General features: G+C 39.2%; 1 protein-coding gene across 9 annotated transcripts in view; it reads left to right on the forward strand.

Annotated features, from left to right (window-relative positions):
- Positions 1-20,082, forward strand: part of REXO2 (RNA exonuclease 2) — a 146,442-nt gene that overhangs the window by 61,892 nt on the left and 64,468 nt on the right. For 2 of the 9 annotated variants that reach the window (XR_014815351.1, XR_014815355.1), the window contains exons 15-16: positions 10,666-10,733; positions 11,837-11,893. The exons of 1 other annotated variant lie outside the window; for it this stretch is intronic. The gene's annotated coding sequence lies outside the window, so the exon portion shown is untranslated. Of the gene's footprint in view, positions 1-6,343; positions 6,556-6,826; positions 9,073-10,665; positions 10,734-11,836; positions 11,894-16,049; positions 16,120-16,584; positions 18,518-20,082 lie in introns of those variants that run through there. 6 more of the 9 variants (XR_014815359.1, XR_014815354.1, XR_014815357.1 and 3 more) reach the window with 5 other exon arrangements.

Here is a 20,082-nt window from a genome sequence, read left to right on the forward strand (position 1 = left end):
AGATGTCTGGTTTTCTTTAATTAACAGCAATCTTTTGATGTTCTGAATACCTGGTTTTGGTTGCAAAGCCCGCTATATATATCCTAGCTCCTCCTTTACCTCTTCAGACAGTCCCTTAGAGTTCTCTGTGAGTATGTCTTCCAGGCTTAAGTCCTCAGTTTTGTGCACCAAATAAAACCTAAATCTCAACTTATAGGTTGTGTCTTTTTTTTTCAGTTGACATCTCATTAACCAAGTGCCTACTAATCTTCTGAATCACCCTACTTCTCCTTATTTCTGCCACTGCCACCTTGGCTTATATTATCATCCTATCATCCATGCTATAGAAATAGCCTGGAAAATTGTTTCCTCACATATACTTAAAAAAAAAAAAAAACAACAAACTAGCTTTATTGTGATATAATTCACATACTATAAATGTATCCATTTATTTAAAATTTTTTAAAGAAATTATTGTTGATTTACAGTGTTCTATTTCTGCTATACAGCAAAGTGATCCAGTCATTTATGTATATGACACACACACACTTTTTTTTTTCTCATATTATCTTCTATCATGTTCTATCAGAAGTGACTGGGTATAGTTCACTGTGCTGTAGAGCAGGACGTCATTGCTTATCCATTCTAAATATGATAGTTTGCATCTACTAAACCCAAACTCCCAGTGCATCCCACTTCCTCCCTCTTGGCAACCATAAATCTGTTCTCTATGTCTGTGAGTCTGTTTCTCTTTTGTAGATAGGGTCTTTTGTGCTGTATTTTAGATTCCACATATAAGTGATATAATATGGTATTTGTCTTTCTCTTTCTGACTTAACTTCACTTAGTATGAGAATCTCTAGCTGCATCCACATTGCTGCAGTGGCAATATTGCATTCTTTTTTATGGCTAAGTAGTATTCCATTGTGTATATGTACCTCATCTTCTTAATCCATTCATTTGTCAATAGACATTTAAGTTGTTTCCATGTCTTGGCTATTGTAAATAGTGGTGCTGTGAACACATGAGTGCATGTATCTTTTTGAATTGTAGTTTTGTCCAGATATATGCCTATGAATGGGATTGCTGGATCATATGGTAGTTTTACATTTAGTTTTCTGAGGAACCTCCATACTGTTTTCCAAAGTGGTTGTACCCATTTGCATTCCCACCAACAGTTGTAGGAGGGTTCCCTTTTCTCCACACCCTCTCCAGCATTTGTTATTTGTAGGCTTATTAGTGATGGCCATTCTGACTGGTGTGAGATGGTACCTCATTGTAGTTTTGGATTTGCATTTCTCTAATAATTAGTGATGTTGAACATTTTTTCATGTGCCTGCTGGGCATCTCTATGCCTTCTTTGGAGAAATGTCTATTTAGGTCTTCTGCCCATTTTTCAGTTGGGTTGTTTACTTTTTTGTTGTAATTTATCCATTTAAAGTGTACAATTCAATATCTTTTAGTATATGTACCCATCACTACAACCTAATTGTAGAAGATTTTAATTTTATCCCAGATCACACGTAATCTTGACCTACTCTAACCTGTTATCTGGTTTGCAGCTACATTGATCTTTTTTTTAGAAACTAATCTGATTATGTTCCCCTCCCCCACTTTCTTGCACAAAACCCTTCAATGGTCTGCATAGACCAGAATCTTAGATGTGGCCCAGATTTCCCCCAGGCTGCTTCTCCAGCTCCGTTGCACGTCACTCTGCCCTGGAGTATGGCACTGCGGTACATCCACACCATGTTCTTTCCTTCCTTTTGGATTTTCACATGCTCTTCTTCTTCTGTGCCCAAGCCCCATCTCTATCATCTGCCCAACTCTTTATTTTATTTTTTATCATTTTTTATTTTTTGGCCATGGTATGCAGCAGCTTGATGTGGAACCCCAGCACTTAGGCCAGGGGTTGAACCCGGGGGCCGCAGCAGTGAAAGCAGTGAATCTTAACCATTAGACCATCAGGGAAGTCCCTTCTGCCCAACTTTTATATCTCAAATCAAATACTTCCTTTTCAAGGAAGATTACTCTCCCCCTACCACACAGCTGGTGAGCTGAGAGTCCCCCTTGTTGGCCTTGGGTTCCTCCCCTGGAATATAGGCTCCCTATAGCCAGGTGCTGGCACACCATGGTATCCCTAGGGCCTCACACAGTGCCTGCTGCTTTGCAGATATTTCACTTATTCACCTAATATTATTGGGTGACCACTATTTGTCAGGTATCCTTCTGAGTGAAGATATGTGAAAGAGCATGGCTGGCTGGGGAAGCCTGAGTCCTTGGCTATAGCTTCCTTCAGAAACTGCTGAACGCTGGCTGTGCACCAGGTCTGATGAGGGAAGAGGAGCAGCTTTCCCCATGAGACCTGTCAGATAAAGCCTTTGTAATTACCTGTTACTGGGTCTGAAAGATCACACAGAGGATTTTGGACAGGATCTGGACTCATCAGAGATTAGGGTGTGTTTCTCCTAAATTGAACAGACAAGGAAAAAGCTTCCAATATGGGTATATGTGTGTGTGTGTATTCCAGTGCATAGGGCTGTTTGCCACTTTATCACTGCACAGTGCCCTTGATCAGCCTCATCCATGCACATAGAGTATTCAGGTGGATTTTTAAGTGCACAAAGAAAAGATGTGAGTGGACATCTAAGGGCTTCAGGCATTTGATGAATATTTCCCATATGGATGAATGACTAAATAATCACTCAGGTAGAAGAAACCCAGAAGAAACAGAGACAATGTAAAGAATAAAAATTCAAAAAATTTATGCCATAATAATAATTTGAATCTTTGGATAGTATAAGAGAAACTATTGCTTCCAGGGAATAATGGAATACTATGAAAAAGACTATTCAGAGAACAAATAGGAGCTCTAAGATGGGAAAAAAAAAATACATGGGGACTGAAAAAAAAATCGGCAATAGGAGTTCCCATCATGGCGCAGTGGAAACTAATCCGACTAGGAACAATGAGGTTGAGGGTTCGATCCCTGGCCTTGCTCAGTGGATTAAGGAACTGGCATTGCCTCAAGCTGTGGTGTAGGTCGCAGACATGGCTCGGATCTGGTGTGGCTGTGGCGTAGGCTGGCAGCTGTAGCTCCAATTAGACCCCTAGCCTGGGAACCTCCATATGCCACAGGTGAGGCCCTAAAAAGACAAAAAGACAAAAAAAAAAAAAAAATGGCAATAGAGGAGTTCCTGTCATGGCTCAGTGGTTAATGAACCCCACTAGTATCCATGAGGATGCAGGTTCGATCCCTGGCCTTGCTCAGTAGGTTAAGGATCTGGCATTGCCATGAGCTGTGGTAGGTCACAGACACAGCTTGGATCCCATGTTGCTGTGGCTGTGGCGTGGGCTGGTGGCTGCAGCTCCAATTCAGCCCCTAGCCTGGGAACCTACATATGCTATTGGTGTGGCCCTAAAAGACCAAAGGAAAAAAAAAATTGGCAGTAGAAATGCCAAGAGATAAGATCAGGAAAAACTTGCAGCAAATGTAGCAGAAAATATAGTGGTATAAGATAGAAAACTTAGGATGTTTAGAAAATAAATCCTGGAGATCTAATATTGGACTATTCAGAATTCCAGAAGGATTAGAGAAAGTAGCAGGGAGGCAATTTCAAAGAAACAGTAAAACAGTATTTCTGAAATTAAGAGCAGTAGCCTCTAGTTTGAAAAGGTCCATGGAGAGTCCTTGCACAATAAATGAAAAGAAAAAAAAACAACAACAACAAAAAACAAATCCTTCCTTGTACCCACCTTAAATTGTATAATCATAATATCAGGATGGAGATGATTTGAAGAAAAGAGATGAGAAGAGGAGAGAAACAGGTGACAATAGCAAGTGTTAGGAATTATAATGGCACTGAATTCTGTAGTTATTGAAAAACTGAAAAAAAAAAAAGTACTTTAAAATTCTGAAGAATTATCATCAGCTCAGAATTTTAAACCCAGCCAAACTATCCAACATGTGCCAAGGCAGACTAAAGATATTTTTAGATGTGCAAGAAGTAAAAATTCAATGTTCTTTTTCCTCTTTTAGAACGTTATTGGAAGATATGCTTGAGCCAAATGAGCAGTAAATTCAGGAGGTAGGAGATGCTGGAAGTGGTGAGGAGCATCCTAGGTCCTGTACAGCGGGTATAAAGCTGTCATTCCAGTCCAGAATAAAGGGTCCTGGGAAAGAATTCTGCAGGGATAAAGATTGCCCTGAAACCCTATCTGGTTCGATTGATGTTTTGGGAAATAAAAATGGAAGAATTTTGACAGATATGATGGAGGATGTAGACAAATTAAAGATGAATACATAGGAAGCTAAGCAAGTAAAATTTCAGTGAAATCGAAACATTTGTATTTTTTTGGAGGGGGCAAGGAAGATGAACTACTTGGCTTAACTGATAGCCACATTTAATTAGCAATGCAAAACACTACTAATTTAACTTGAAAAGCCCTTGTGCATAGTTAAAGAAGGTAGTGAAGGCAAATGTGGTGCAAGTGTGATGTAAGAGAGTGAAATCTTTTACTACTGACCCCAGGGACTGACAGAAGATGCCAAATGGAAAAAGCAAGACATAGCATCCCAAACTTTGCTAAGACCTATCTGGAGTCCTCTTTTCCTTCCTAACGGAACATAGAGTGGCAGCATGCTTAGGAAAGAAATTTTATTTCTCTCCCTTTCTTTCTTTTTTCTTTTTTGGGCCTCATCTGTGGCATATGGAAGTTCCCAGGCTAGGGATCCAATTGGAGCTGCAGCTGCTGGCCTACACCACAGCCACAGCAATACAACGCCAGATCTGAGACGCATCTGCAACCTATGCCACAGCTTGCGGCACCGCCAGATCCTTAACCCACTGAGCGAGGTCAGGGATTGAACCCGCATCCTCACAGACAATATGTCAGGTTCTTAACCCACTGAGCCACAATGGGAACTCTTCCCTGCCTTTCTTGTCCGTAAGAGTGGTCATTTTACATCTTTCTGGCCAATGATAGATGTAATACATCATTAGAAGTCATTGGGTGGCAGATGGAGCTGGAATGTGCCCTTAGCCCTTTGCCTTCCTAGAATCCTTTGCCTGGGATACAGTTGAGTTGCTGGAGGTGCAGCATCCATCTTGAGACACTGAGGTGACAAGAATGTAAAAGGAAGTCATGTGCTTAGGAGGCAAAGCAGAAAGATCTCAAGTAGTCCTTGATGGCATATTGAGTCCTGTGGGCTTCTGCATTGCCTCTGGGCTTCTTTTACCTGAGAAAAACAAATCCTTTATTTGTTCAGAAAATTGAGATTTGTGTAGCTGATCAAACTACATAAGCATAATATTTTTAAAATATGGTGGTAAATAGTGTTTAAACAGTTATAGTAACTAAAATTGTATCTGGAGGATGAGGAGAGTGTGGTAGAAATTGCTGGGGTTTAGTATATTTGATGCTCTAGTGAGCTGATTTGATGTTTTAGAAAATGCATATGAATTAGTTTAATAAAAAAGAAGAGTTTCTTGCTGTGTGGAACACTTTGCAGTCTTCCTGTTTTACTTGCAATAAAATCCTAACTTCCTTCGCAGATTCTTCATGATAGGGCTCTGGCTCTGCCTACTTTCCTGCTTGTCTTTCATCACTTCCCTCCTTGTTTGCTAACCCCTGGCTGCATGGCCTTCTGGCAGTTTTGTGAACACCCTTTTGGTGAATTTGCACATGAAGTTTCCTCTGGCTCAGGAGGAAACAAATAATAGGTGCAACCTTGGTGACCTAGGAGAGTTTAATAAAGGGCAAGATTTAAGGAAACCAACAAGGGCTGGTGGAATACTTGGAGGCTTGTAACAGTAGGGAGCCGTCCACTCTCAGGCCTGAAGGACCTATGTGGAGAAAGGCACTTGATAGAACTGTGGCCTTTAGGAAGAACAAAGCCAATAGCCAATAGGTGTTTGGATATTGAGCGTGCAGTGTTCACTTAATTAAAACGATTGGAGTAGTGGGTGTGGGAAAATGTCTCAGTGCACATTAGCTTGAAGACTTGCTTGCCTTATGTAAAAGTCTCTACTCTTTTTTACTGAGTGGTCACATGATCAGGGCCTCACAGAGCATGTGTTGAGCCTTCATGTAATAAAAGACTTCCTGCTCTCGTGTATCCAGGTACACCCAGTTCAGAATTTGAATTTAAAACCAGGGTGTAGGAATTCCCATTGGGGCTCAGGGGGTTAAGGACCTGACATAATATCTGTGAGTTCGATCCCTTGCCTCGCTCAGTGGGGTTAAGGATCATTGCTGCAAGCTGCAGCGTAGGTTGCAGATATGGCTCAGATCTGTTGTTGCCGTGGCTGTGGCTTAGGCCTTCAGCTGCAGCCCTGATTCGGGTACTTCCGGATTGCTGTAGGTGTGGCTGTGAAAAGAGGAAAGCAAACAAACCTAAAACAGGGCACAATCACTGTTGACTTGGGAGGTACCACTGGCAAAGTGGCCTGTGAAGATCACCTTGTCGTAGCCTTGGTTCCTTGCCCTCCAGAGAGCTGACTCCCCTTCACTGGGGTGGATGAGCAGGAGAGACAGAGACACCTGGCCCTCCCGGAACAGAGTGAAGCTGACAAGGTAGGTGCCATTGTTGAGGTCGCTCACCTTTCCCGAGGCGCCTGCCTGCAGGGCTGGGGAGGACATCCTGGCCCTCAGGAAATCCCCGCCATATGGCTTCTGCATCCCAAGTGGTCCCTCACCTCCAGCAGGACATCCGGCTGATCCCCCCTGCAGTATGTGTCCTTAGGGCTGAGGATGGTGGCTGTGCTGTGTGTGGCGCTGGTGGTGGAGGTCACGTGGGTGAAGGGTCTGGGTGGGAACAGTTGATCGTGATTCCTTTTATTCTTAGCTTGGTCTCTGTTGGTGAATCTGCCGGATCCAGTGGTGCTATATGGAGTAAGACCACTTTGAAGGTATTTCTGTGATGCATAAAGGTAGGCACCTCTTAGTCACACTAAACTTAATGTGACATATGTACACACCTGAGCCGGTCTCTTTTAACCTTAAGGATGGGTTTATATCTTTATTAGTATATTACTATCCACAAGTTCAAGCCAGGAATTTCCATAATGAAGTGCTGAAAGATTTTGGTAGAACGTATGTGTCAATTGTTCCATATTTTTTACTTGAACTATATTCCATAAGATATTAAACCCCATTAAAAATATTGACCTAAAAGTATATGACTAACAAATTTTTTTTACGAGTGGTTACAACTGTACATGGAAAGAAGTAAATATTAAGAAATATTTCACTATGTGTAAGTCCTAATAAAATGAAAGGAAAAATCATAGTAAAAATAAACATTTTCAACAGTGAAATGTAAAGTTCTTTTTCGGGGGGTAGAAATTTACTAATTTTTGAATAGGCACCGCATAAACGTCCAAAATTAAGAAGATTCACAAGGGAAAGAAGCATGAAGCCTCCCTCTTTCATTCTTTCATTCTTGCCACACAGTTTTCCTCCCAGGATAAATCACTCTAAGCTCTTTTATAAATATCTCTCCAGAGCCTGTGTGTGCGTATACACATTTGTATACGCACACAAACACACACACACACACACACACACACACACACACACACTGCATAAACAGTAACATTTTATGCATTACTCTGGGCTTTCCTTTTTGATGAAAGGATGCGTTCTGAATAGCTCTTCTGTTTAGCACGTATTAGTTAAAAGGAAGTTATCCATTAAGATGGACATAGTCGTCCATTGCACAGATGTGTCATTCTTTTTTTTTAATTTAATTTAATTTTTATTTTTTTTATTTTCCCACTGTACGGCAAGGGGGTCAGGTTATCCTTACATGTATACATTACAGTTACATTTTTTCCCCCACCCTTTCTTCTGTTGCAACATGAATATCTAGACAAAGTTCCCAATGCTATTCAGCAGGATCTCCTTGTAAATCTATTCTAAGTTGTGTCTGATAAGCCCAAGCTCCCGATCCCTCCCACTCCCTCCCCCTCCCATCAGGCAACCACAAGTCTCTTCTCCAAGTCCATGATTTTCTTTTCTGAGGAGATGTTCATTTGTGCTGGATATTAGATTCCAGTTATAAGTGATATCATATGGTATTTGTCTTTGTCTTTCTGGCTCATTTCACTCAGGATGAGATTCTCTAGTTCCATCCATGTTGCTGCAAATGGCATTATGTCATTCTTTTTTATGGCTGAGTAGTATTCCATTGTGTATATATACCACATCTTTGAATCAAATCATCTGTCGATGGACATTTGGATTGTTTCCATGTCCTGGCTATTGTGAATAGTGCTGCAATGAACATGCGGGTGCATGTGTCTCTTTTAAGTAGAGTTTTGTCCGGATAGATGCCCAAGAGTGGGATTGCGGGGTCATATGGAAGTTCTATGTATAGATTTCTAAGGTATCTCCAAACTGTTCTCCATAGTGGCTGTACCAGTTTACATTCCCACCAACAGTGCAGGAGGGTTCCCTTTTCTCCACAGCCCCTCCAGCACTTGTTATTTGTGGATTTATTAATGATGGCCATTCTGACTGGTGTGAGGTGATATCTCATGGTAGTTTGGATTTGCATTTCTCTTATAACCAGCGATGTTGAGCATTTTTTCATGTGTTTGTTGGCCATCTGTATATCTTCTTTGGAGAAATGTCTATTTAGGTCTTTTGCCCATTTTTCCATTGATTGATTGGTTTTTTTGCTGTTGGGTTGTATAGGTTGTTTATATATTCTAGCGATTAAGCACTTGTCAGTTGCATCATTTGAAACTATTTTCTCCCATTCTGTAAGTTGTCTTTTTGTTTCCTTTTGGGTTTCCTTTGCTGTGCAAAAGCTTTTCAGTTTGATGAGGTCCCATGGGTTTATTTTTGCTCTAATTTCTATTGCTTTGGGAGACTGACCTGGGAAAATATTCATGATGTTGATGTCAGAGAGTGTTTTGCCTATGTGGATGTGTCATTCTTTAACCAGCCCCCTGTTGGTGGACATAGGAGATTTTCCTGATTTTCTATAAATACAGGGTTGAAATTAATAATCTTGTCATCACCATGCTGTACAACAGAAATTGAGACAACATTAAATCAACTATAATTTAAAAAAGAAAGAAAAAATAATCTTGTACATATATCCTGGAATTGGAATTACCAGGTTGAAATTTAAGGGTATTTTTGGTGTACGTTGTAAAAAATGTAAAGGTTTATGTGTACTAGTGGTTGTATAATATAAAAAACACGTACAACACAGTAACATAAGACATTTAATCTTCTTTCTTCAGCAATATCTATTGACCCCTATTGTAAGCAGTGACCAAAATTATTTATACTGTCTTGCCCCAGTTTTCTCCTTTGCATTACTTTATTTTTGGTCATTAAATTATTTATCTTATTTCCTTAAAAGTGTATTTTAATGAAGTTATATATTTTATATGCATAGTTATATATAGCTAGATATATTGGATATACTGTAGATTCTGTGATATATGTGATACTATATAGAATATTATGTTTTATACATTATATATGATGTATAGCATATAGTATAGTATAATGTAGTATATACTATAATTCTATATAGTATGTGCTTTACTATAAATACCATATACATAATACTACATGCAATAAATATATAATATATAATATATATTATATACAACCCATTTATTAAAATATAGATATATTGAATATACTATAGATACTATATGTCATACTATATAGAATATTGTTTTATATATTATATACAATGTATAGCATACACTATAGTATAATATAGTATATACTATATATTCTATATAGTATCTCCTTTAATATAAATGCCATATACATAATACTATAATAAATATATAATATATAATGTATATTATATATAACCCATTTATTAAAACATATTTTTAGTATATATGTATGTATATATATGTGTGTGCACTTAGTAGCTTTAAAAAGTATTTTTAAATACCGGGTTAAAAAATAAGGAAATCTCGCCACCTGCCCTCCTCTAACTTTTGTCATTTATAGCATTTCTATGTTATCACAGTTTATAATATTTATATTCTGTTTTCTAACCATAGTTTTGTGTTTTTTTTGTTTTTTTTTGCCTTTTCTAGGACTGCTCCTGCGGCATATGGAGGTTCCCAGGCTTGGGGTCGAATCAGAGCTGTAGCTGCTGACCTACGCCAGAGCCACAGCAATGCAGGATCCGAGCCATGTCTGCAACCTACACCACAGCTCACAGCCACACCGGATCCTTCACCCACTGAGCAAGGCCAGGGATCGAACCTGCAACCTCATGGTTCCTAGTCGGATTTGTTAACCACTGAGCCACGATGGGAACTCCTCTAACCATAGTTTTGTTTTGGTTTTGGCTAGTACTCTAGTTAACTAGATTCAGTAATTGCTGTCATTCTGTTTGCAGAAGTTTTTATCCTTTATCTCTTATTTAACTGAAGCTAGTCTTCTACGTTTTAAAAGAAGTGTTCATAGGGATTATCACCCCTGAGTTTGTTGTAGTAGTTGGATTTTTTAAAAAAATGATTGAATCTATAAACAACCTGAGCTTCACCTGATGTGTGGTATAAAGTGAGAATACAAATTAACTTGTAACCTCCAGTCGTGAATGATATCTAATGAAACAGTTTTGTTTCTTTAACCTTCAGAAAGATGAAACTGTCCAAGGGACAAATTAAGAATTAAAATATGCTTTCCTTCTAGGGAACTGAGACTTCAAACAGAAAAACGTGTTCCATGAATGTGAGGATTTAGTGCAGAAAACAGTTCAGGTAATTAGCTACGGAGCCTGTGTTGGGAAGAAAAGGAAATCGGGGCCAGAAGGGGTCTTCTAAGTTGAAAGAAAATGAAAGAATCAAGGAAACAGTGTCTGGGACATAAAAGGCATTCAGTACTTTTCTGTCTCCTGGATTAGTGAGTGAATTCAAGGTTTGTGGGCGGTGTTATGAGAACGAGAGTACAAGCATACCTTGGAGATACTGTGGGTTTGATTCCAGACCACAACAATAAAGTGAACATCACATCAAAGCAAGCCACCTGGATATTTTGTTTCCAGTGCCTATAAAAGTTATGTTTACACTATACTGTAGATTGTTAAGTGTGCAATAGCCTTGTGTCTCAAAAAATAATGCCCAAATCGTAATTTAAAAATAATTTATTGCTAGAAAGTGCTACCCATCATCTGAGCCTTTGGCGAGTTGTCATCTTTTGACTGGTGGAGGGTCTTTCCCTGATGTTGCCTGATCAGAATAGGGTTATTAATTGGTCTAATTTCAGTATTGCTGTGTCTCAGAATAGAGAAGCCTGAGGAGAGGAAGAGAGGAAGGGGAGTATTGGGTCAGTGGAGCAGCTAGGACCCACAACATTTATCGATTAAGCTCATTATCTTGTATGGGTGCAGCTTGTGGTGCCCCCAAAACTATTAAAGTAGTAACATAAAGATAACTGGTCACAGATCACCATAAACAGTAAAATAATAATTACAAAGTTTGAAATGATGCAAGAATTACCAAAATGTGACAAAGAGACACAGAGTGAGCAAACACGAAAAAATGACAGTGATAGACTTGCTCAATGAAGGGTTGCCACAAACCTTTAGTTTGTAAAAAATGAAGTATCTGTAAAGTGTAATAAGACAAGATATGCTTGTGTAAGAAACATAGAAGATTAAGGGGCTGTGGTTAAAAAGCGTGAGCTGTCAACTGGTTGATAGATAACAGGGTTCAAGGTGTGGCCTGTAATGTGCATTGCCAAGATAGGTTAGGTCTGAAGATCACTGGTACTTAAATAACCAGAAGGCTTAAAGTTTGAATTGTTTTAAATATGGGATCTAAAGTGTTTTTTTTTTTTTTTTTTTTTTTTTCCTGCTTTTTAGGGCCTCACCCTCAGCACATGGAATGAAGGTTCAAATCCAGGCAGTCTGCCTTTCAAGGTTGGGATATAACCATTCTGCAGACCTACCTCCTATGCCGTGGAGGGGGGCAGGGCAGGTGGTATTAGCTTATGTGACTACAACCCTAGGGGAAGGTGCAGAGGCTGAGCAGCATAATATTCCTAGATTTTGTCCCATCATCCAGAGCCTGTGCTGCGGGGCAGCTCAGGGACCTCTGGGTCTATTTTGCGTAGAAGACTTTTTCATTCCATAGTTATAGCCTCATCCCCTAAGATGAGCTGGGTTCAAGCAGAGGAGACTGAAATTTAAACAAACAAACTCTTAGGCATTCCAGAAACTATGACAGTTGTTTAAAATGCACTAAATGCTTTATCCATTTGTTTAACAAACATTTTAGGGTCTGACTTGTACTAGGCATAGTAAGGGGCATTCGAAGCAAGATCCCTGATCAAAAATAATTTAAAATCTAGTTGGGGACACAAGTTAAGGCAAAGTAAGTTTCACTCTATCCATCTCATTTACTTTAGTCTCTCAGGTTTCAAGGTTATGGGTAAACTGAGGAAATGTTAAATCTTCCCAATTAAAAAAAAACAACAAAAAACTTCCCCACCCACAATACATCACCAGGCAATTTCATGCTATGTTCTTAGTCTGATCTAGGATAGATTGAATTCTGAGAGAGGTTTTATTGAATAAGTGAAGCAACTAAACCTTAAAAAACAAAAACAAAAAAAAAAAAACAAACAAAAAAAAAACCAAACCAAAACTCTGCAGAATCCTTGCAGTTGTTAAAAAAAAAAAAAAAAGGGAAGCTTGTAACTCATTTTTTGCAATTTACTTAGCCCCTGTAAGTCAAATATAAACTAATTTTTATTTATATTGAAAATAAGGTTAGGAGTTCTCATTGTGGGGGAGCAGAAATGAATCCAACTAGGAACTTGAGGTTGCAGGTTTGATCCCTGGCCTTGCTCAGTGGGTTAAGGATCCAGTGTTGCCATGAGCTGTGGTGTAGGTCGAAGAGGAGGCTCGAATCCTGCATTGCTATGGCATAGGCCGGCAGCCATAGCTCTGATTGGACCCCTAGCCTGGGACCCTCCTAATGCCGTGGCTGGCGCGGCCCTAAAAAGCTTAAAAAAAAAAAAAAAGGCAAGAGAATAAGGGTGTAAAGAACTAGAATTAATTTCTTGAAATTTTCCAAATTCATGTTTTAAAGAATTGTTTTTCAAGGTAATTCAATACATTGCAATAGCCTTTACAGTCTGTTCAGCATGACAATAAACATTCTTCTGTTATTAATGAAATGCGTACTAATAACAGGGATAAGATTTCTGGTCTCATAAGAACCAGAACTGTCAACAGGGACACTAAGAACAAAACCAGGGCATCTAGATGTAATGTGATTAAGATTGCAGACAAAGTGGCAGGACTGACCTAACAGCCTTGAGAAGCACAGCCACACCTCCTTTATGAACCCTTTGTATGGCAAAGGCTGAATTCGATGTCAACTTTCCACAGTGGGAACTCCAAGACTTTTAATGGCATCTCTCTATCATAGTGATAGAGGTAGCTTTTCTTTTCTCTGCCTCCAGAACTTCTTGCAGTACTTCTAGTATACCTCTCACCACATTGCACTGACTCTCCCTGCTGTCTTCTCTCTTAGACCGAGGATGGTAGTTGTTGCCTTGTTCATTTGGATCAAAATTGGCTAACATAGTGTCTGATACAGAATAGATGCTTACTAACTGTTTTTGAAACATGGCTTTTTTCATTTTGATAATTAGGTGGATGCTAATGTCACTGATCAATAAATGGAACATAGGGAGAGGAAAAAATTAGGTAGAACATGTTTTTTGGCTTTTAGACATCCTATGTTTGAGGTCTCTGTTGAGTCTAAGTGCAGATGTCTGATGGAAGCTGGTATTAAGCTGGAGATCTAAAAGTATAGATTTGGGAGTCATTCGGTGAGATTATGAAGGGGAAAACGCATTGTGAGAATAACTCGTTAAGTGGTGATGTACAACTTTCCATTCTGTCAAATCATGTGGCACATAATGATAGGTTGTCTCATCATTAGTAAAGTTAAGCTTGATTGGTGGATACAGATGTGACAGCCTACTGCATCTGTAGTAAAAGTCATCTTTGACTTTTTTTTTTTACTGTGTTTTCATTTGTTGATGATTGCTACCTTAATTATTTATCGAAAAGTTTTTAAATGTGATTTTCTAATTCCATAGTTTCTTTCACTTTCATTAGCTATAATTCTTCTGCAAAGAAGAGCTTTTTCTCATCTATTAACATTCTCGGTTTTTATGAAATACATGTTAACAGGAAAGAAGATGAATGTTCATATGTTTCCCTTTAATTGCCTATTTCCAGAATAAGGAGTTAGTTACCCTAGTTACCTCCACCAGGTAATGACTCATGTGGGTTTTTATCTTGCATGTCTATTTTTTTAAGTATCATTATGAGCACATGGGTTTTATATGTTCTGTGTATTTTAGTCAGCTGCAGTCATTATTCTTTTTGATGCTGAAATTGTTCCATCCGTGGTCAGCGAGGAGACCTTTTGTGTTAGCTCCTGTGTCCTGTGTCATGACTCCGTTTGCCTTTGACACTTTTGTTCTGATATACAAGATATCTAGACTCATTACAGACTTTCCTGACCCAGTCCTGCAATCAGCCTTTTCTCCAAGGTTCCTTGGTTCCTTTTAATGAGGAAATGTTCTCAGAGACCACAATCTGGTGCTAGGAGTGACGATTGCTAAGGGGTTATTTTTGCTTCTAGGCCTTTTCAGTGGATAAAGCTAGGAAATATGTAAATTTAAAAATATAGGGGAGTTCCTGTTGTGGCTCACCGGAAGCGAATCCAACTAGTGTCCGTTAGGATGCGGGTTCCATCTCTGGCCTTGCTCAGCAGGTTAAGTATCCGGCGTTGCTGTGAGCTGTGGCATAGGTTGCAGACATGGCTCAGATCCCACATTGCTGGCAACTCAGATTTGACCCCAGCCTGGGAATTTCCATATGCTGTGGGTGTGGCCTTAAAAAAAAAAAGAGAAAAATAAGTAAAAAATTCATATGTTGGAAAATTTGAAAATTCTTAATCATGAATTCGTACAGATATTTCCAATTCAATTTTTGAATATTTAGTTTTTAAATTTTTTTTAACTTGCATCTTTTCTTTTTCACTAAAAACCTCATTTCCTCATGTCACTAATATAAACATTTGCCTTATCCAATAAAACGTAAAAAAATAGTTACAAAAATAATAATACTGTAATTAAAAGACTGTTGTGTGAAGTTTAGGATTTTTTTCTAGCTCTATTTATTCTTAGAATATATTCCACTATGGAAAACAGTCAGAATGATGTATTCTTACATCTCTGAAACACAGAAAAACATAGTTTTGTGTCACCAACTCGATTTATAGCTGGGCTTATTTACTGTTTTTTTTTTTTTTCATCTTTAGGAATTTTTTTTCTTTTTATGGTAATATTTTTCCTTTCTTTTTTGGCCATGCCCATGGCATGTGGAAATTGTGGGCCAGGAATCGAACCTGAGACACTGCAGCAACCCAAGCCATTGGCAGTGACAATGCTAGAACCTTAACCTGTTGCACCACAAGGGAACTACCAGGAGTTTTTTTTTCCTTTCGATTTAATTTTTTAATACATAACCCATGTGTGTGATTCCAAACTCAAAGCCATGTAACAAAGCGTAAGAGAGTGTTGCTTTTACCCATGTCCCTTCTGCTCTGAATTCTGCATGTCTGTATGGATAACTTTTACTTTTTTATTTATCTCCCAGTGGTTTTATTTTGGTTGTTGTAATTATGCAAATACAGTTGTGTCTGTTCTTCCCATTTTATTATCTAAGAGGTTGCACACTTAGTACTGCAGCTTTTCTCCCTTAACAGTATGTCTTGGGACTACAGCCTCAGTTTATATCACTCGCCCTAGTCCTTTTTGTGGTGGTGTTGAATTTTCTTGAGAGGATGTATCATCATTTGTTTTACTGGTACCCTATTGATGCACATCTGATTTGTCTTTCTTTTTTTTTTTTATATCACAAATAGTGCTCCAGTGAATAATCTTATGTATAGTTGTTTCATATTTTTGCTACTATCTTTGAGAATGCTGGGTCAAAAGGTAAATGCCTGTGTAGTTTTTCTAAATATTGCCAAATTTCTCTCCATTAGCAGCTGTACCATTTTGAATTCCCATCAGCAATGTCTGAGAATGGCCTGTTTCTCCAGTCTCATCAATAGTGTATGTTTTCAGACTTTGGGATTTTTGTCATCTTGATAGATGAGAAATTGTCTTTCAGTGTAGTTTAAATATATGTATTTCTTTTTCTGTGTTTAAGGGCCATTTTCATTTCTTCTACTGAATTGCCTACTCATATCTTTTGTGAATTTTTCTATCTGGGCCTTTTTATTTTCAGTTATAAGAGCTTTTTATATAATAGGTATATTAGTTTATTGTCTAGACTTCTTGTCTAAAAGTTGCAAATGTTACTTTTCTGTTTTCATTGATCTTTTGTCTTTGCTTATGGGTTTTTTTTTAGGGGGGGGCATGTAAAATGTTTTATTTTTTACATAGTCTGATTTATCAATCTGGGATTTTAAGTTATCTGGGTGCAGAAAAAAGAAAAAGTACTTTGTTCTATATATTACAAAGTCTTTTCAAAGTTTTTGGTTTATTTTTTCACTCTTTTTTTTTTTTTTTTTTCAGCCATGTCCACAGCGTGTAGAAGTTCCCAGGCCAGTGATTGAACCTGTACCACAGCAGTGGCCCAAACCACAGCAGTGACACCTGATCCTTAACCCTCTGAGCTACCAGGGAACCTCTGTTTTTTCATTCTCTTCATGGTATCTTTTAATTAGCAGTTCCTGATTTTAATGTACTAAAACTTACCCAGTATTTCCCCTTATGATTAGTGCCTTTGGAATTCATTTTAAGAAAACATTCTACCTGAGGTCATAAAGATATTTTCTTATATTACCTTCAACAGTCTTAAGAACTGTTGACTACTATGCTGACCAAACTGTGGTCCAAGGACCTGTACTATTTCTAAGCTGTTTTTTACTGGTCCCTGATGAGATAAGTATAGAAATTGAGAGTAAGAGTTCAGAAACCTTTATGGTAATGCGACGTAACACGGAATGCAGGTGCGTGAGTAGAGGACTCATCTTGCTGATAGTTCTGGTGTGACTGAACCCAACGCGGCAAGTCGGGCCTCTTAAGCTGCGAACCAGTCATGTGCAGGAGGACCCAGCATGGATCCCTGAGATTTTAGGTATTTTTAAAAACGTGGCACTTGACTACAGATAGTATAAGACATATTCTTCTTCAGCATTGACAGTCTAAAGTCTTCTTCCTGGAGGCTGAGAATGTCCTGTTGCTTAGCTGATTTTCTGGGGTTTTTCTCTCATCTGAGTTATAGTTCTCTGTCTCTTCATTTTTATAGGTTTTTGGTGTGGTGACCTTTTTATAGATAATAGAGCTGTAGCCTCTCTTACTTCTGGTGTCTGCCCCCCTTGTGGGGGGCTTGCTGTAGGCTTCCTGATGGGAGGGGCTGATGCCTGCCCACTGGTAGGTGGAGCCTATTCTAATCCCTCTGGTGGGTGGGGCTTAGTCTCTGGATGGGATTAGGGGCTGCTGTGTGCCTGAGGCTCTTTAGGTAGCCTGTTTACTGAGGGGCGGGGCTGTGATCCCACCTGGATTGTTGTTTGCCCAGGGGCTTCTCAGCACTGACTGACGGGTGGGGCCAGATTTTCCCAAAATGGCCCCCTCCAGAGAAAGGCAGATGCTGAATATTCCCGAGAGCTTTGCTCCCAATGTCCTTCTCTCACAATGAGCTACATTCACCCCTGTTTTCCCATGATGTCCTCCAAGAACTGCAGTCAGGTTTGACCTAGGTTCCTGTGGAGACCTCCCTCTGCCCTGGGACCCAGTGCACGTGAAAGTCTGTGTGCGCCTTTTAAGAATGGGGTCTCTGTTTCCCCCAGTCTTGTGGAGTTCCTGCACACAAGCCCTGCTGGCCTTCAATGCCAGATGCTCCAGGGGCTCTTTCTCCCAGTGACAGATCCCAGCGTGTGAGGGTTTGATGTGGGGCTCAGAACTCTCACTCCTGTAGGTGAGTCTCTGTGAGCCAGTTAGTTTTCAGTCTGTGGAGCTTCCCACCCGGGAGGTATGGGGTTGTTTATATCATGAAATCACCCCTCCTACCTCTTGATGTGGCCTCGTCTTTTTCTTCTGGAGTAGGTTATGGGTTTCCGGTCCATTTGGGTGGAGATTGCTCAGTCTTTAGTTGTGAATTTTGTTGCTTTTAGGAGAGAAGTTGAGCTCCAGTCCTTCTATTCCGCCATCTTAATCCTGTTTCCAAGACATATTCTTTGAGAAGCTTTATTGCTTTGCTTTTCACATTTAGGTCTATGATCTCCCAAGGACTGTAGGTGTCCATTTTTATTCTTTCCACACAGATATCCTGTTTTCCCAGAACTGTTTATTGGAAAGGCAGTCCTTCCCTCACTGCTCTGCAGTGGTCTATTTGTTGGTTTTCTTCTCTGTATTTTGTTTTATTGGTCTTGTTTCTCTTTGCACCAGTATTATACCGTCATACTTCTATAAATAGCTTTAAAGTAAATCTTGGTGTCTGGAAAAGTAAGTTCTGTAATCTTCTTTTTTTAGAAGTGTCTTGCTGTTTTTGGCCCTTTGAGCTTCCTTAGAAAGTTTAGAATCCTATTGTTAAATTATGCTCTTCTGCGCGCGCGCGCGCGCGCGCGCGCGCACACACACACACACACACACACACACACACACACCCTGTTCAAATTTTGATTCAAATTGTATCGCATCTCTAAGTCTTTTTAGTCTTTCAGTTTGGGGCTGGAGAGTGGGGTGCGTGTGTGTTTATGTGTATCTTGCACATTGTTTTTTTCTTTTTCCTAATTATTGGGTTGCTCAAAGGTTTGATAATTCACTGAGTTTTACTTTTAAGTTTTGTTCACATTTATAATATATTATGCTTTATATTGGTAACGATTTTAAAAGATGCATTTATAATAGGTCAAAAGTCCCTAGTTTCTAAAATAAATATAATGCAACATGTGTATACTCTCTATGCAGAGATACCATTGAATTTTATTTATGTTGTCTAATTGTCTGTTGCTACTGTGAGGGAAACTAATTTTTGGATATTGAGCTCTGTTAGGTTACCTTCTAAATTTTTATATTTGGCCTCTTATTTTTTTTTTTTTTTTTGGCCATGCCCACAGCATGTGGAAGTTCTGGGGCCAGGGATTGAACCCACAGCACAGCAGTGATAAAGCTGGATCTTTAACCAGTTGGGCCACCTCTTAGTTTTTTTTCTTTTTCTTTTCTTTCTTCTTTTTTTTTTTTTTTTTTAAGAAAATGATCAAATAACCAGAACAGTGACTTCTGCTCCTTTCTGATATATATATTGTCAATATATTGTTGAATAGAAATAGTGACAGGCATTCATGTTTTCTTTCTGACATTAGTGAGAAATGTTTGTTATGTTTCATTCATTAAGTGATATTTGCTGTCGTTTTCTGGTAGATAAACTTTCTCAAGTTATGGCAGCTTTCTTCTCTTTCTAGTTTGTTACCAGTTTTCCCTCAGCCGCCAAGGAATTTGTGTTCAGTTCTACCACCTTTTTTGGTTATAAACACAGGTGTTGGCAAATGATGGTTTGGAGGTCAAAGAAGTTCACCATTTTTTGGGGGGCGGGGCATGGTCTAAGAATGGTTTTTACATTTTTTAAGAGATGGGAGAATATCAAAAGAATAAAATATATAAAATTCAAAACTCAACGTCCATGAATGAGGTTTTATTGGAATCTGGCCATCTGCATTCCTTTACACGTTGTCTTGGCCACTTTCATGCTACGTTAGCAGAGTGGAGCAGTTGTGTCAGAGATAGGTGGCCTGTGAAGCCTAAAACATTTACTGTGGAGCCCTTTACCGAGGAAGTTAGATGACTCCTGTTTTATTTATTTATTTATTTATTTGTTTATTTATTTTAAGGCTGCACCCGTAGCATATGGAGGTTCCCAGGCTAGGGGTCTAATTGGAGCTGTAGCCACCGGCCTATGCCACAGCCACAGCAGCGCCAGATCCGAGCTGCGTCTGCAACCTACACCCCAGCTCATGGCAATGCTGGATCCTTAACCCACTGAGCGAGGCCAGGGATCAAACCCGCAACCTC

This window comes from Sus scrofa, chromosome 9 (genome assembly GCF_054392235.1).
Source record: "Sus scrofa isolate SSC_HxYL_T2T_F1_AM1 chromosome 9, Sscrofa_HxYL_maternal_Yorkshire_Landrace_v2.0, whole genome shotgun sequence".
NCBI classification, from domain to species: Eukaryota; Metazoa; Chordata; class Mammalia; order Artiodactyla; family Suidae; genus Sus; species Sus scrofa.